Source organism: Dermacentor andersoni, chromosome 6, assembly GCF_023375885.2.
Source record: "Dermacentor andersoni chromosome 6, qqDerAnde1_hic_scaffold, whole genome shotgun sequence".
NCBI lineage: Eukaryota > Metazoa > Arthropoda > Arachnida > Ixodida > Ixodidae > Dermacentor > Dermacentor andersoni.
In genome coordinates, this window is record NC_092819.1 from 21020050 (window position 1) to 21035000 (window position 14951).

Genomic DNA, 14951 nt, shown 5'->3' on the forward strand with positions numbered 1-14951 from the left:
AGAGTCTTTCAGTGGGCGCGCGTCATGTCTTGAGGTAGCAGAAGAAGAAGAAGAAAGAAGAAGGCAGGAATGGCCGGTTCTAGCTCGACGCCTCGCCAGGCCTTCGATGCCCGAAGCAACCTGCTATCCGTCCCGTATGACAAGTTTCAGTCGCACTTTGCCGCGTGCATTTCCATCTTTGTGATCGCTGTCCTCGTGGTTGTGATATCAGCCTTCGTACACATAAGCCACCAGTGGCCCTTACAGGCAGAAGCGGCCACCGAGAACGGAAGCTTGTTCTGCTGCCAGGAAGAGATGCGGGAAAGCCTGCGCTACATCAACACCAGCGTGAACCCCTGCCGGGATTTTTTCGCCTACGTGTGCTCCAGCGTCATCAAGCTTCGACTCTGGCCGAAGGTCAACCATCAAGCCGAGTTCAAGCGCATGGTGTTCACTGGAGTGATGCCGCCTGGTGCGCCTAGAAGCCAAGCCGGTGAGTTTCTCGTCGCGTATCACAGGTCCTGCCTCGAAACCATGTCGCGCGAGAGCATCGCTAGCGCGCTTGCCCGTGCCCTCGTTCGAAAGCAGCAAGACGTTCTGAAAAATATGGACGCGAGAAAAGCGTTTATCTACGCAACAACGGCGACTGTGAAGTACCAGCTAAGCACAGCATTTTACGTTCTTAAACTGCTTAACGAGCAAAGCGTCCGTATAGGCACAACGCCCACTTGTAACGACGACTCCTATTCTCAGGACGCCCTTACGGCCTCGGTAGATGCTGTCAACAGTGTTTTACGCCTGACGGTCACCGCAAAAAGAACGCTCGAGCTCAAAGCCAACATATGCAGTATTTATCGTGCTAATCGCGAAGGCATCGTGGCGTACACAGCCGCAAACCGTAGCGACTTCCAGAGTGACGTTTGGGACATTGAAGACCTTGAAGCTGGCTTAGCAGCGAACGGGCTCTCGCTTTCGACCGTGGCGTTGTTCAAAGTTAACAACACGCGTACTGTCCGAGCTATACTCGACGTCTTTTCCCCGGAACGAAACGACGGCTCAACTGGTGCCACTTACCTCCTATGGCAAAGCGTTGTGAGAGGCGTCTTGCAGTTCAAGGTTTTGAGAGACGGCCCACCGCAGCGCGTATTTCAAGTCTGCAACACAGAAGTCAATCACAACGTACGACTGGGCCGACAGTTCCGGACAAACATTTTTACCAGCCCCGAGAGAGACGCTCAGCTTCGTGCCATCTTCGACGCCGTAAAGGACGCCGTGCACGCCGACTTGCAGGCGAGTGGGCTGGTTGAAGCAGACGACGTCGCTCGCCTTGAGAGATTCTTTAAAGCTCTCAAAATGATCACACCTGCAGAAGTTCTAGAAACAGCCTTAGTAGTTCCAGTGGCGTCGCAAAACTTCGCGATCGATTTGCTTCAGAGCCGTGAATTCGAGTTTGAAGCTGCCAGGGCATTTTTCTCGCATTTCGACCAAGATAATTTACGTAGCTTCGCCAACCTAGAAATTGCTGGCAATCACAGCGTGTACATTACCACTAACCTTTACTACTACATCCACACCGGTGCAGCCAACTTGGACCTGACCAACATGGCCATTGTCGGCCGCATCTTCGCCGAGGCCCTATGGTTCATGGTTTTCCGCACAGTTACATGGACTTCACAGACTTATACCAACATGCGACGCTTGGAGGAGTGCTACGATAGCTACCACTGGAACAACAGCACTGTGTACGACGCCAATGCCATCACTCCTTTCTTCACTGCGCTGGGCCTGTCGTCCGTTCTGAATGCGTTTGACCGGCCGCAGTGGCTAGCGGTGAAACCTGCCTGGGGCTTGTGGCGCATGTCGCATGCCCAACTGTTTTACATTCTTGCCACGTACGCGCGTTGTCCGAGAGCATCTACACCTAGGAGTGTGAGCTCCATCAACGGGCCGCTGACGTACGTCAGAGACTTCGCGGACGCGTTTCTGTGTCGCTATGATGCACCGATGGCGAAACGTCATCGTTGTCCTTCACCTGCGCGCAGACGGTAGCAATTCCTGCATTGACTTCTTGTTGTTGGCGGGATAATTTTAGCATGCCTCCTTTTATTGCTGCACAAGGAGCTCTTTCATTTCTTTCTTTCTTTTGGAGAGGGGGTGGATAGGGTAGGGGAGGGACACGTGTTGTGAATGCGTGCTTTTTTCACACGCAATCTTTCAGACATTCGGGACAATATGGTACATTTTTACTATTATATCCACTGAAGCACCTGGCATATAACACTCGTTATACATATATCGGAACACTTTTAGTGGCCAAGATAACATTGGCGCATTTCTTTTGCTGCAACTATGAGCGGTAATAATTACGCAAATATAGCAGATTCTTCATAGCGGAAGAGTCAGAATCATGTCAGAATATTCATGTCAGTAATGAGTTAGAAGAAAATGGATACACAGAAGGCAGGTTACCTTATAGGATTATCTTTTTTTACTGCACTAAACATTTAAATATTGCCTAGGAGGAGACAGCACAATTCTAGCCCTTCATAAAAATTACTTAATGAGACAGCCATTACTGCTACCAGAAATGGCAATGCGTAATTGAAAATTAGCATAATTATGCTAATTAACTTTTAAATGACATTTCGGTACATATTCAAGCCTACTAGTTGTAGCTAGTTAATATTCAAGGCATATATACTACATGCTTCGGTAGTGGGTAGAACTTGTGTTGAACCTTTAGAACTTTCGGTAATCCTCCCCGCTATACTGCTGAGATAGGTGACACATTAGCCATTTTCTAAATTTATTCCCAACAGTATATAATTTCGTGTTCAGCACAAACCCAGTTCATCGTGCTGACCATTCGTTACAGGAAACCTTACTGGCTACCCACCTTCCTCAATGCCCCGCGCAATGTCGTCTCGTTAGGGAAACGGCGGCGCCGGCACCCAGACCGAAGCAGCCCAGTATTTCAGAAGATTGTATTGTAAACTTCTCAGTGCTTACGGATTACCGGAGTCGTGGACGGCAGTAGATTAAGGGAGCTTACAGTAGTAAAGCTAGTAGCGACATCGTGCGACGCTTTGTCCAGCTATATTAAGCTTGATTTTTTTTTATGTCGCGTGTGTGTTCTCGTCAAAGGAAAACAAAAAATACAACGACTGCACGTTAGCTATTGCATCGGTACCAACGCTTCAATGCAGCTTTCAAGAAGGTAACGTTATTTCAACGCAGTCTTAGATTTGTGTGCTCTCTGTTTAAACTCTGCGTCACGATATGTCGGTGCTAGCACTGTAGCTGCCGCACAGCTTTCTTGTAACGGCGTATTCCGCAAACGCAACAAATACGTTTGCGTACAAGCTAGAGCTTTATTGCCAAATGGCGCCATGCTCGCACGTAGCGGTGGCACAACAGAAATGTTTCAGGTTTCTTCCTGTACCAGGAATATTGCCGCAATAACCTTTGCTTCTGGTGGTCACAGCGGTCGACTCAATATCTATAGCTTCCTCTAGACAGGTGCATGGAATCTCCATTAAAAATATTTTCTTTTTACGTTCGTTCAATGGTAATGGGCGCGACTGTCAGCTAATGAATTGATTATACCGCGCGTAAAGGCCGTGCATGTGACGACTGTTCCGGAGAACCACGCAAGTGTGTTTTTGACACGAAGCTCTTGATGTCGAATATAGACCCAGAGCTCTTTGTTTTGCGGCGATATAATGTCACTTTGCACTATATTCCGAGTAGCTGAACTTCGGTGGTTTAAAGAACTTGCAGCTTAAGGAGATCTTTTGTTGCTTTTTGTGTTGTTAAAAGTTGTTCTACAAATGATAAAAAAAGATCTCATCTGTATTATTTAATCAAGTTAGAATACGCAAAATACAGCTCTGAGTAAACATGCTTGCTTACACACACACACAAACACACACACACACACACACACACACACACACACACACACACACACGCCTACCTACCTACCTACCTACCTACCTACCTATGGTGTCGGGCTGCTACGCACGAAGTCGCGGGATCGAATCCCAGCCACGGCGGCCGGATTTCGAAGGAGGCGAAATGCGAAAACATCCGTCTGCTTAGATTTAGGTCCACGTTAGAAAGCGCAGGTGGTTTGAATTTCCGGGGTCCCCCACTACGGCGAGCCTCCTAATCAGATCGTGGTTTTGGCACGTAAATCCCCATAATTTAATTTAACAAAAAAGACAATATTTTCTCTGCTTGAATCAAAAAGATACTGCTATTGGGCAGAAAAATTTCTTTACGTCATTGCTGCGCTGTCCCAAAAATTATCTGTTCGCTCAAATCTCTTTGCTCAAGGTTTTTTCGGCTAATACCTTTCTTGGTAAGCACGCGTAATACGACCGACATATATCTGTGTTTTTTTTAGTTCTGTTTAGCTCTCTCTATACTCACTAGTGCATGAGTGCCGACCCGTATTAGTGTAATTCTTCCCAATTATGCAGGCAAGTCACCGCTAATTTTCTTGGCTTTATTTTTCAGCACAGAAACAGGAGGTTTTCGGTTTCCCAACTTTTCTGTTTGTGCGTGTCGACAGAAGTTTCGCGTTTTTCTTTTTTTTTTGGTTAGTTTTCGCTAGATCTTTTGTTTTTCTTAGGTCACTTTCTTGCCTTTGTTAGCATTTCGTTTTGTCGCTGAATATTTCAAGAAGCAAAAAAATTGTAATTTTCTCTTCTGTTATCCGTCGAGCTTTAAAGCTTCCTCTTTAGACGATGAAGCACCGAGGGTGCTAGAATCAAGGACTAATCTGTTGAGCCGCGAGAGATTTGGAGGACGGCGAAGCACCGACTCAAGCCCACAGCACGCGCGAACTAATTGTGGCGAACCTAATTTTGTTAATCCTCTAAATAGGTGCCACAAATTATAAGACACCAGTCGTTTGATAAAAAGAAAGATACACTAAAGAAAGTGCAGATGTAGGTAAGCTAACCAATACAGAAAATCCAGGATGGGAATAAGGGGAGGATTGGTAGACAGTAAGAAAAAGAAAGAGAGACCCAGACGGCTCTGAGCGAGTAATTCAACATGCGTAAGTTTAGTTTTCTGCCTTGAAAAAAGGAAACGAGGTGGCTACAAACCTCAGTTGTTAGATGTTAAGGAAATCTTCAGCTTATTCTATTGCCGGTTTGTGCTGCTGTCACACTGGATGCCATATTACAACATATAAGAAATTGTCCTAATGTGTATGTGTCGTGTTGGTTGAACCGAAACCTTTTCTACAGTTTGCGGACGATTTTGTTTGATCATCTCGAATCTTGATTATGAGCGGCACTGTAGCGGAGACTTCTGGATTAATTTGAACGCCCGGCATCTTTGAAGATGCACCCAAATCTAGGCGCATTAGCGCTTTTGCGCGTGACGATGACACTCGAACGTTTTCTGGAAATAATCTATACAGTGCACGCATGTTCGCTCGTCCTATCAGCTTACTAATCGTGCTCAGGCATCTGCGTACACTGGTTCACCGCTGCTGCCAGCACGCCACTCATTTCATCCCCAAAGCCATTTCACGTATAGAAATTGTGATTTCCAAAAGGTTTTATATTCGCAAAGCATTCGCTGTCCCAGCTGATCCCTTAAGCCTCGTTCCTTTCTTCTGGAATAGGGGATATCAAGCACTCGAACCTCCCGATGCTTTAGGCGCTCCCGGTGCGAGATTCGATTTAACGCCAGCCATCGCTACATGCGGCCGACAGAGGCGTGCTTCGCGCATCTCCCCTCCCGCTGGCGCCCTCGAGTCAAGCTCGACTAATGATCTGCCGTCACCGACTGCGAATAACGGCTCTCCCATCGCACCAGCGCCATCTCCCAGGCCATCTGTTTCGCTCCAGTTCTCGGGCGCCATGCCCAAGACGCGGCGGACGCACCGGCGCATTGAGCTTCAAGAACGGCGGTGTTGCTTGGGCATCGATCATGAAAGTGGTAGGATAGTGGATATTCTTCAGTGATGGCGGATGGACCACGGCAACAAACGAAACAGCTCAATTCGAAAAAGAAAATACCGCACTTGTTGCTTAAAAGGTAAAAGATTACACAGCGTCGAACGCGGTGCGCTCAGACTTGGCCGCGAATGAAAAGCAACGTCTGTAATGCACCCGTAACAGCTGCTATGTTTGTTCACTCGTTCTTAAAACAGGGCCACGAAAAAAAAAGTGTGATTATTTTTTGCATAAACTTCCGCTACACCTCTTTAAAGTTATTTCTCTTTATTTATATGGTACTCCCGAAACAGAACTTTACTTGTTCTTGAAAAGAACGTGGTGCCAGCTCTTCGAGCCTGTTGCAGGGCGAAACAAATCATTGAAGTCTGTTGATATTGTTTAGATTCTGTCGGAAGCAGATTGATGATTCCTTCTTTACTTAATATTGAATCTTCCTTAGCTTAAAACCCAACATGACGCATTAGGCGATGCTCAGCCTGTGCGCTGCAATTCAAACAAACTGAGAGTCGGCACACTCTCTATGTTTCGCCTTTGCATTCGTTGCAGAATTGTGATATAATAATTTATTACTAAACTACAAAGTGGGAAACTTCGCACTCCAATCTTTCTTCTTTTTCAATGGCGCAATTTTCGACAACTCTTGTAAGAAAATTGATGTCCTGATCAGGAAGTTGGAATGAAATATTTTTCGTTCCGCTTTTAGTTTAGTTACACTGAAGAATGTTCCGTTCCATTTTGCTCTGGAACGAAAAAAAAATTATCCATGACGGTTCATAACGGTTTTTGTTTACATTCACAATTTTCGAAGCAGAGTAACGATAAAGTCATAGTATTTATTGTTCTGAATAATTGAATTATGAATTATGAGATAATTCTCAGTGCCCTGAGTGAAGGCACTGAGCATGATTTCAGAAGCGGCACGTCATCGAGTGTAGTCGCCGTAATTCCAGACTGTTGTTCCCATAAAACGAACTTAAACAAACGATAAAACTTCGTAACAGAGCGTTGTGCCCGAAGAAAACAAAACGATAAGCTCTTCAGCGCGCAAGCCCCGAGTCTTTGTTACGATTCCGATCTGCTAGTGCACCGAGTGGCAGGCTTAGATTAGTGGAGCGCTCAACCGGCTTTCGCTCGCTCTACGCCTGCCTGAGACACGCGCTGTTGCCACCGGGCGCCCGTACATGTGAAATATCCAACCACCATGGAGGAATGATAGAACGTGGGGCTGGGCTCAGGACGTTCTAAGCAAACATTTATATTTACACTTGGTAAGATGATGCCGAAGGTAAGTTCCAGCTGCCCATATCATTTGCGAGCGTCAGTTTTCTCTTTTTAACCCCTCTGTCGGCATGGTCCCGCCGCCTTCCTCCAATCCGGCGTCGGTAGAGGGATGACATCATGCTCCGCCAATCCGGAGGTTGGTAGTCCTTTTCGTGCGAGGGCAGCTTGGTCCAAAACACAGGCACATCACCATGCACGGACAGGAAAAGGGGTAAGCGTAGCAGCATGGCTGATGTCAGATGATGTGAAGAGATTTCCCCCTACACCCCTCTCGGCGGAACCCCTCCTGGCAGAGTCCGTCTTGACCTAACTCAATTAACTGCCATGGATGGTCGCAGTTGGGGATGGCTCTGACGAGGTCATCGGCTCGTTCACCATTGTCGCGACCGCCGTGAACGATCTGATTTTGACGAGTACACGGCCGATCTCAACAGTGCTAATGCGGAGCCCCGAGATACCCGCTAATGCTGACGTTGCTTAATGTCGGTTGTTTCGCATTGCCGATTTTCCCGTTGAATCGAAAACCGATAAAAAAATATTCTGGTGTCACTCCGAAACAAAATAATAAATAACGTTCCTGTTACGCTTTCGTTCCGGTCAAAAATAGCGTTTTTTGTTTTTTTGTTTTTGTTTGCGTTCAGTTCCGACACACTGGGCCCAATTAAAAAGTCTGCTTTCTATATTGTGACAAGATTGTAACTTTTTCTGTTGAAATACGAAAAACGTCGCCAAATACGGTGCGGTGGACGGCGAGCAAAACTTTTTTGTCTGGTCTCTAGTATATATACAAGAGCTCTCCAGCTAATAAGCTTCCTTTTAAGAGGATAGCCATATATGTGAAAACAAGCCGGTATATGTGGCACGCTTCCTATCTGGATATCAAAATTAATGAATGACTACACAGTTGTGCGACCTATTGACCGAAGGTTGTTAGCCTCGTTTATCTAGGAGGCCATTTGACACTCTTCTGAAACCAACATGTGCTGAAGGCGGCCCTGCATTTGCTGAATAGCGAAGAAATACGTCCAAGGCAAAGTGGCAGAGGGGCCCCGTAGCAAAGGCCTCGTGATCCGGGGCCTTACTCCAGAAAGTGTGTGTCGCCCCTTCCCCTCCTCACCCGCTTTCTTGAGTACTTTTCCACAACTAGCGCAAGAAATTTACCAGAAAAGTGATTTTTATTGAAACTCAATTTCTACATTACACACTAAACCCCAACTTTGAATGTCTTAGTTCAATAAAAACAAACCAAGAAAATAAGTAAAGCATTGTGCAAAAAGATGACGTTACTATATGGCTAAACAATCCAATCTGCATTAAAATGATGATGATAGCTCTTTTATGTTTCTCCAAGTTTTGGCTGAAGTTACGTGTCTCAAAAAAGGCACCACTGCAGGCCACCTTCCCATGTGACAGTGCGAAAGAACTCATGAACTGAATGCGAAAATGCGCACCTGTTTGCAACTTTAACTGAAAAGTACGAAAGCCACTACGCCTCTCCCCCCCCCCCCCCCGTCTCTCTCTCCTAAATACTAAAGTAAGACAATGTAAGGAAGAAAGTAACAATGAGCGAATAAGAAATTTTACAAGTGTATTAACGAGAACAGGAGTTCTCATCAGCTTACGTGAAAGCGAAATTTGTCACCCAGAGCTCAGGGGGCGCCGCCGATAGTTTGAAGAACAGGACAAGTTCTTACCTAATACACAGGCTGCTGTTTTCTCTGCTGGTATTCCAACAATGAATGCGTAATATACGAAGACAAAAGGTTCAGTTATCATTTATCGCTAGTGCGGTATGTTCAGTGTTCACGTAAGCGCAGTGCGGCATAATCGTCCCATGTGACGTGCACATTTGGACTAGTTTGGGGGTCATTCTGAATCGACCAAGTCTTGATGAAAAATGAAAGATGAAGAGTGATATAACGCGGACAACGTTGCTTGCGCAGTTTTCGAATCTTTCGACCCTCATTCTTGAATAAATTCTGGGGTTTTACCTGCCAGAACCACGATTTGATTATGAGGCACGCAATAGTGAGGGACTCCGAAATAATTTTGACCGCCAGGCGATTTTTCACTTGCCTACAATTCGCGGGTCACGGGCGTTCTTGCATTTCGGCCCCTCGAAATGCGGCCGCCGCAGCCGGTATTTCATCCCGCGACCTCGTGCTTAGCAGTGCAACACCATAGCCGCTATATAAGCCACCGCGGCGGGTGATACTCATCATTCTACACGGTACAGATTCAGCAGTTCACACGCGATATCACCGCTTCGAAACACAATAAAAAAAATAGTAATAAAAATAGCACAAGCAAAAGAATCCTTAGAACTGCTTGCGTTTATGGCCAGCAGCAACTCTTACTACATGCTATGAGCGTCCAATAGAAAGAAGGAAAGAAAAAATAGGTAGACAGCAAGAGACATGGCGGTGATTGAGCTATAAGGGGAAATCTCGAGTTCTTTCCTCCTCTCACACCTTTCCAAGTGGATCGTCCTTCTTTGGTTTCTTTTTGGACTAGTGTTGTGACCCGAAAGTCGAGCAGCCCATTGAGGAACACACAGCCTGCACACACAACTTGTACACGCAGCCTGCAAGCATCATTACCAAAAGGCCTCTGCAGATGCAAGAGACAGGGCCACATGCTTTCGTCTTTGTCAAGTAAGCAGTCTGAGGAACGGAGAAACATATCAGCTCGTGCGCATGACAAAGCTGCCGCTTCTTCCCAGTCGGCACGCTTCTGCTGAAGTCACTGGATTGCCGTTGACAAAGAACGCAAGGATGCCCTTTACCCTAAATTCGTTAGCCGTGCGGCAGAATAGCGCCAGAGCAGGCAGTCGAGCAGCACTTGTTGGCATTTGGAAAAGATGTGACTTCGGGTGGCAGTTTTTCCGCCTTTGTTTGTTTCATTTGTGTTCGCTTCGGTCAGGCGTGCGTGAACATAGCGCAGCTTGTTTCGCCGGTGAGTCAGCGTTCGCGCTGAGTGTTCTGGAAAGAAGGTGCCAGAGAATATAATGACGCCTTTACTGAATCAAGCCGCATCAAATTAAGTTGTATAAAGCGAATAACCTCATATTAGTGTAACGTACACTTGATTTAATTAAACCCGCCTGATACAATGAAATAACGCTATACCACCATATCCTCTTCTACGGGCACTCCCTAATGCACAGGCGAATGTAATACTGCACGTAGGCTATAACACAAGACAAGCTTGAAAGCACAACAAGCAGAGGAATAGAGCGCTGTGCTACATATGGTATAGTCCCAGCGTCTGTGACGTGGATATTTTTTTTCTGTACACGTGTTTAAAATTCTTGGGCATTGTTGCTCCTACTTTCATCGTCGTAAAATACCTGGCATCTACTGCACGTGTCGCTATCCCCCTTGCCCAATGTAGGGCAGTAAACTGGTTGTCTATCTGCTTTAGATTCTTCCTTCCCAGTTTATTAAGATGGAAAACTGGGGGAGGTTGAAGGCGTTCATGTTGAAGTTATTGCAGCGCAGTTTTCCTTTCCCTTCCAGGAGCAAACTGTCCGGGGCTTTATTTTCGCAGCATCGCTCATATTGTCATCGAAAGCAGCGCAAGGAGCACTACAAAGAAAAGGGGTCATAGCGATGCATGCCTCCACGTGTTTCCTGAAATGGTTGCATTACCCTCACTAATTACCATTTAGGCGTATGCATCCACGTTCTTTTTAATTTCCTGCAGTATTATACGTTCTCGTAAAAGTGCTCGAACCTTAACACAAACAAACAAAAAACGGCGCTAAATTTCTCATTTATTAAAGGTGAACATCACATCCCAGGTGTGTTAAGGTCATTTGCAAAGCATTATTGTTTACCGAAGCCTCAGGTTTGTTTCCTTATTAAAAAAGATATGCAGATCCCCCGCACTATGGGAATCGATGTAAGCGAAGCTTTGTCTGCTGCTTGCGTTCATTTACGTTATTTGGCGGCGATATATTGACGGCATACGACAGTCGTGACGGGGCGTGAAATGTTACTTTGCCTGCTCCGCTTGTGTTTGTTATCCTTGCCCTGCTCGACGCTTTATGCGAGCCTTCGTCTCCTCGGCACCAAGTGCACGCTTCGGCACCATTCTGGGTTTTAGCGTTGTAGCTCACAAAACTACCTCCTCTCCCCCCCTCTCTCTTTCTCTCTATCCCCTCCTTAGCATTCTTCCCACTTCCTCACTCTACTGTCATTGCTGTTGCGGATGAGCACGGAGGCAAGCGCGGCAGCTCCTCCACTGAATTTGTGGGGGTTAACGCCTAGTCACGGCGTCTAGAGGGCATTGTGCACATGCGATGCGGCTTAAATGTTGACACGAGCTTCTCGGACCATCTTTCCTTCGTGCACGGACTCTTCGACAACTTCCACCGTAAATACCTACCTCCCGCTCAGCAGTAGGGAATGTCAAAGTACACTGACGAACCCAACGCTCTACTAAATGCCGCTGTCACGGAAGCAGGAGTTCGCCATGCCCCAGCCAGCCGGTGCACAATGTCAGCACTAGGCCCCGACCTTATTAACAACAAAACACTCCGAAATATAGACGACAACTCCGTCATAGCCATCACGGCGTACTTCTATCACTGCTTTGACACTGGCACCCTCCCTAGTTCGTGGAAAGATGCCACGGTAATTTTTATGCCAAAGTCAAACGAACCATTGATCACTTCTAATCTCAGGCATATATCACTAACCTCTTGGTAAAACACTTGGACACGTATCGTGAACCGATTCAGTAAGTACATAGAAGACAACAATCTTTGCCCAACAGAAATGGTAGGTTTTCAAAAATCTCTTTCATGCCAAGATACGTTCGAATGGAGCCTGACATCATTAAACCCAATCACAGTGTAGATATACAATTAATTTTGAGTCTGGACCTCCACGGAGCCTTCAATAACGTTTCACATTTTGCCATCCTCCGAGAGCTTAATCTCATTCGGGTTAGCGGAAAGACCTGTGACTACGTAGGTGCCTTCTTAGCTCACCGTACCGCAACCATACATATAGGCACAGAGCAATCCCCTTCGTACGGTTTGGTCAGCTACGGCACGTCCCAAGGCTCAGTGCTCTCCCCTTTTCTTTTTAACCTCTCTATGATGCCGATGGCGTGAGCATTGCGATCAATTCCTGATCTCAAGTTTTCACTCTACGCCGACATCACTCTTTGGACGACTGGCGGGTCCGATGGAGAGATTCAATAGACTCTACAGGACGCTGCCAACACGGTCGTGGCTCATGCATGGTCTATGAATCTCACATGCTCCCCTAAAAAATCCGAGCTGCTTCTCCTTCCATCCCACCGGGCGGCCGAAAAACACATGTCTAATACACCGGTTATTCTAAACCACATCCCTGCAACTAGAGTGGACAAGCTCCGGGTGCTCGGTTTACACATTCAAAGCAACCGGCTCAACACATATACCCTACGTACACTCCACACCATCGTTGACCACCCTTCCGCCTTCTATAGGGTGAGCCTCCAATAAACATGGCGGTCTAAAGGAGGCTGAACTCTTACGCTTGCTGCAGGCCTTCGTTTTCAGCAAGATTACATTCGCAACACCTTATCTACAATTTCTTAAATCAGAATCAAATTAAATCGACACTCATTCACGCAAGATATATAAAATATACGGACCTCCACTGAAAGGCTCATGCTTACTGGCACCTCCAACACACTTACTGAACACACAGAAGCCGATCTCACATCCCAGTATAGCAGACTTTCTAGCACCGCAACAGGTCGACACATTCTACAAACTCTTTCTATCACTCCGGCACCCATCATCAAGACTAAATGCATCATTCCACATCACATACACGAGAACCTCCACATCTCCCCCTCTTCCTAAAAAGATGCACCCCGTGCACCACAAACAGCGCAGGAGGCAGCGAGCAAAGGCTCACCAAAAACAATTCTCCACCTCAAAAGACGTGCTCTATGTTGACGCCGCCGAGTATGGGAACAGAAATCATTACGTAATATCAGTCATTAACTCTCACAGTCAGGCCCCTGCGGTGACCTCCATTCCTGGCTCTTCCTCTGTGGAGGCGGAGAAGGTGGCCATAGCCCTGGCCCTTACAATCCCAAATTCATCAGTTATCGTTAGCGACTCCAAAGCAGTGATAAATAACTTCAGAGCGGGTAGGGTCTCTAAGCCAGCCCGTTCCCTCCTATTGGCCCATCCTTTCGCTCAAACTGTAGCATTAATCTGGACTCTCGCGCATGCGGTCCTTGCCTGAAAGGAAGCGGCTCATGCCAGTGCCCGAGGATTTACAGTCCGGGCACAGGCATCATATGTGTCGGTCCTCGCTACGGAGGAGGCGCCGTTAACAGCCCGGGATCGGCTTATTACCTACCACGACATCAGCACACACTACCGATTGCACTGTTTAACCTTTCCGCCGCTCATCTGTGGCGACAGCTAGAGGTTCACAGCTCTCCCTCCCCTTACCTTCTCCACCGCATTCATCTTTCCATTTACCTTTCTCCATCTTGTAAATTCTGCGTTTCTACCAAAGCAGACTTAAACCACATCGGCGGTGTGGCGGTGCCCTAAGCACCCCCTTCCCCTTTCCCCAATGAATTAATATCTAGTGAGGAGCAGTGCGAGGCTGCCTTGCGCAGCTCGAGGGCCGAGCTTCAGGAGGCTATCCTGGAGTGGGCTCAGAGGACAGAGGAGGCCTACTTCAAGTAGTTCCTGCTCCCGTCCTCTATCCTGTTACCCCTTCCCTTTAATGAGGAATACATAAAGTTTGTAATTCATTCCTTTGGGCCACACACCTGTTATCTACTAACGCGATAGCGTTGAGGGCGCCGTGTTGCAGAAAATGTGGTGTCGCCGCTGCGGACGTCGCTTGGCGAATAATGCTTCTGAACCGCAACCGCGCAGGCCCTCCATATGGCGCACATTTTGGCTTAAATCCTTTACAAAGGGATTCCTCGGAATTTTGAGAATGACAGCTCATAAACAAATGCTATGAAACAGAACACCGACAGCGCATGCCTTTTATGTTTTTGTGACATATTTGTGATTAATCGAATTAAAGAATTGATAAATTAATGGCAATGAAAGTGTATGAAAAGACAACTTGCCGCAGGTGGGGACAATTTCACGTCTTCGCATTCGATTAATACAAATCGGGCCCCTCGGCTATACCCCTTTCTTCTCGTTTGTGTCTTGGGACATATTTCTACTATTCTTACGTTGATATACGTAGCCCGCACTACTTGTGCTTCTGGCTGCTCTTTTTCTTATCTATCATAAAAACTAAATAATGTATGTATGTATGTATGTATGTATGTATGTATGTATGTATGTATGTATGTATGTATGTATGTATGTATGTATGTATGTATGTATGTATGTACGTACGTACGTACGTGTGTATGTATGTATCTGTAACAGAAGAAATTGTCAGCGCGACTATCAAATTTGACACCAACATCACTACTAGATTTCCATGGCGACGTGGAGAGCTTTGTACTTCTAACCATATTTATTTAATCTCATATTTTACATTTAGCGGCTTGCCTACTATAGGGTGCATCTAGCACCCTCTAATTTGTACTGATCATAATTTATCTCTTTCAGGCCAGCATACTTAAACGAGAGGAAACTTGGTTTTTGACAGCATGTGTGGTGTCGTGGAAGCAACGGATTCGGCGTGTCACCTTTTGTCTGGAGACGGGAAGCTC

The 14951-nt window shown here is 46.5% G+C and overlaps 1 long non-coding RNA gene across 1 annotated transcript in view; it reads left to right on the forward strand.

Moving 5' to 3' along the window:
• The first annotated feature begins 385 nt into the window (after positions 1–385).
• The window catches only part of LOC129382255 (uncharacterized), an 81350-nt gene continuing 66784 nt past the window's right edge, over positions 386–14951 (forward strand). Inside the window, exons 1-2 of the long non-coding RNA XR_008610357.1 lie at positions 386–472; positions 14848–14951. The exon at positions 14848–14951 is cut by the window's right edge and continues 19 nt beyond it. This is a non-coding gene — a long non-coding RNA (uncharacterized lncRNA). The remainder of the gene's footprint in view (positions 473–14847) is intronic.